At 31.8% G+C, this 3,848-nt stretch overlaps 1 long non-coding RNA gene across 1 annotated transcript in view; it reads right to left on the minus strand.

Moving 5' to 3' along the window:
- The window catches only part of LOC111087530, a 44,136-nt gene that overhangs the window by 28,713 nt on the left and 11,575 nt on the right, over nucleotides 1–3,848 (minus strand). The window contains exon 2 of the long non-coding RNA XR_002612203.1: nucleotides 107–231. This is a non-coding gene — a long non-coding RNA (uncharacterized LOC111087530). The remainder of the gene's footprint in view (nucleotides 1–106; nucleotides 232–3,848) is intronic.

Below are 3,848 nucleotides of genomic sequence, written 5' to 3' on the forward strand. Positions count from 1 at the left end.
GAGTCAAAAAAGTTTATGATTGATGAGACATGTATTGATAAGTATTAAAAAACAAATTCCTAGACATATCTATCTCAAAACATCATAGACATTACATACACCTCACCATTATAACAGACCTAATGGTATTTCAGCCTTGAATAAGCGAAACTGCAGTTCACAGTAGAGGGTAGGGCCAATCAAAGAATGTATTAGGCCTCTACGTCACAGATTCTCTTTTCGATTTCACCTCTGATGAAAAAGAAAAGACATTTTTAACATATATAACAAGACGTGTATAAGAAATGTCATTTTTTAAAGTATGTTACTGTTGAACTTATGCGTATTTATACACTAAACTGTGTTTTAAATATGTTTTGTTATACGATGAAGTAATGTATCTAATTAATATTAAACACGTACGTTTTACTGTTTAATTAGGTGTCACTGAAGATTTTATAGATTTAAATACAAGCAACAAGCTTAACAGTGAATAATATGCAAAGTTCAATATCTGCAGTACTGTAAGGTGTATAACATTTAAGCCTCATCATCAGCTTTAGGACGACAGACATGGTGAAACAACATAATCAGACTGGTAATAAATCTAAATGTCACTCTTGGCTGGTCTAGTATAAGCTGCCAGTAAGAAAACCAACTCTTGTCTGGTCTAGTATAAGCTGCCAGTAAGAAAACCAATCTCTGCCTGTCCTATAAACCGCTGCCTGCTAACAAGATTTTCTTCGGGCAGCTGAGTTACTGTATTCAAAACTTTAAAGAAGCGCAGTTAAGATTGGTAATTTGAAAGAAAAGCTACTTATGTAAGAACATCAAAACTGGCGGGTGAATAGGCTAGCCCAGAAAAAAATTATAAAACTGGCGGGTGAATAGGCTAGCCCAGAAAAAAAACTATAAAACTGGTGGGTGAATAGGCTAGCCCAGAAAAAAAACTATAAAACTGGCAAGTGAATAGGCTAGCCCAGAAAAAAACTATAAAACTGGCGGGTGAATAGGCTAGCCCAGAAAAAACTATAAAACTGACGGGTGAATGGCTAGCCCAGAAAAAAACTATGGTGTAACTTGAGCACCTGCATGAATGAGACCCAAACTTCTACAAGCCACCTTATATTATTTAATCACGGGTTCACAGAAGAGGGCTACATGACCAAAGGGGCTGGTTTCTGAGAGTACCTTCGCCTGCATATACTTAAAATTAATTAACATTCATTGACGTATAACCTACAGTCACAATGTGACTAATTTAGATGCAAACTTTAGAGCTTCTCGTACTATTTCTGTTGAAATATAAGCTGTACTTTAGTTAGAAACAAGTTTTATGGGTTATAAAAATCAAAGAATAAACATTTATGTAATAAAGATTATTAATTGAATAATCGCTATAAATAATGTTTTGTTTTTTTTTGGTAGGATACTGTGGTTGGACCAAATTATGTAGCAGTATTCTCACGTGAATATTTCATAACTTAGAACACAACTATTGTGTTTTGTACACTTGTTGGACGAACACATCATAACAAATAACAGTGACATTTGTGTTCAAACTTGCAAGATTTATCATTCAACAAAAGTTCCACGTTATGTCCAAACTCACATGTTTTATTAACAAAGGGCAGTCATCTTCTGTACAAAATAACACCACTCACTATCAGACAACAGTGTAACGTTGTATTCAAGCTTGCATGGTATAACTAACTCATCATCTAACTAGAGTGTAGTTTAAAGCTAGTATGTACGCTGGACACCCAAAATTGTATTGTATAAAAATGTAGTTTCAACTAGTATATACACTGGATATCTAATGGTATATCTGATAAAAATGTAGTTTATACTAGTATGTACACTGGATATCTAATGGTATATTTGATAAAAATGTAGTTTGATTTTTATCAAATATACCATTAGATATCCAGTGTACATACTAGTATAAACTACATTTTGATCAGATATACCATTAGATATCCAGTGTACATACTAGTATAAACTACATTTTTATCAAATATACCATTAGATATCCAGTGTACATACTAGCTTTTAGTTTATACTAGTATGTACACTGGATATCTAATGGTATATTTGATAAAAATCTAGTTTATACTAGTATGTACACTGGATATCTAATGGTATATTTGATAAAAATCTAGTTTATACTAGTATGTACACTGGATATCTAATGGTATATTTGATAAAAATCTAGTTTATACTGGTATATACACTGGATATCTAATGGTATATTTGATAAAAATGTAGTTTATACTAGTATGTACACTGATATGCTTACTTATATATAAAGGCTTATGCAAGAGCTTTGTACAAAACATACATTATTTACAATTGTGCTACTGGATTGGAAAAGTACGTACAGGAGTCAGTTTCTATACAAGTCATCCCTTTCTAGAACAGATTTACATCCATTAGGTGTACAAGTTTTATTTGTACAAGTGTATATCGGTCAGGTGTACAAGTTTCATCTGTACAACAAATTTACATCCATCAGGTGTACAAGGTTACATCCATCAGATGTATAAGGTTCATCTGTACATTATATTTGTTTAATATAACAATTTTTAAACCTAATCGTTTTTAAATATTTCGCTATCTTTCGGCGTTTAAACCGTAACATATTAAAATAATAAGTTTAAGTAGTTTTAAGATTAACTTAGGTTATACCACATATTGCTATAATTTTGTTTTTGTGCCTCTTAGAATTTTGTACATAAAACTAGTTTGTGAAAAATTTAACAATCATTATTCATTTTATTCCTAAATTAAAAATTTTATGACATATTCAAAGCTGCAAAGGACAATCAAAGCTCAACGTAATTACGTTTGTTAATAACGCGTTTAAAGTGATTCAGCATTTTCCATTATAAAAGAATCGCTGGTGAGAGTCAGTGTCCTTTTAATATCCTCTTTGTAAGTCTTTCATATAATTCATATATTTCAAGGAGAAAAGCCTAATTTTTACTAGAAGATATACAACTGTTAGCATCACACAAAAATAGGCTTAGTCTTCTTTGCATCCCATGCGTCTAAACTTGTTTTCTAAAGTGTCATTGTGGCACTTTATGTGGTTCATTCTTTTACTGCAAAATGCAAAGTAAAATGTCTTATATTAACCATGTACAACAAACAGTCTCATAATCAATAAAATGAGTTTTAACATTTAATGGAAACGTTCTGTCACTTTAATATGACACTAAAAGTTAATAATCTCGTTTGATAATGCTTGGAGATGGCTTGAATAGGTAATGAAGAAAAACTTTAATATAAGTTTAACATAACAGCAATTGTATAACGTTTCGACAAGGTTTTGTCATCATCAGGTACCTTGTCGAAACGTTGTACATTTGCTGTTATGTTAAACTTATATTAAAGTTTTTCTTCATTACCCATTCAAGCCGTCTCCAAGCATTATTAGTCTCAAAGTGGATTCCTCGTCATCGAATTTGAATCTATCAGTTTGTTAGATTATTTGCAAAAAAAAAAAAGTTTCTTGGATTTTAGAGTGTTAAACCAGTTGCAAACCTTTGTATTTGCGTCTCAAACAATTCTTCTGATTTTTAAAACTAGTTGTCTGAATAGTTTCCTGTAACACGGCCAGGTGAACTGTTTATGTTATCTAACATCGCTCTAGATAACACTTACATGGAACAATGAGAGTTGCTGTAAAGTAAGAGTCCAGAATGCACAGAGATATTATTAATGCTTTTCGTTCAAGCAAACTGAACTGTTTATGTTATCTAACATCGCTCTAGATAACACTTACATGGAAGAATGAGAGTTGCTGTAAAGTAAGAGTCCAGAATGCACAGAGATATTATTAATGCTTTTCGTTCAAGCAAACTGAA

Source organism: Limulus polyphemus, unplaced genomic scaffold (assembly GCF_000517525.1).
Source record: "Limulus polyphemus unplaced genomic scaffold, Limulus_polyphemus-2.1.2 Scaffold2260, whole genome shotgun sequence".
Lineage (NCBI taxonomy): Eukaryota > Metazoa > Arthropoda > Merostomata > Xiphosura > Limulidae > Limulus > Limulus polyphemus.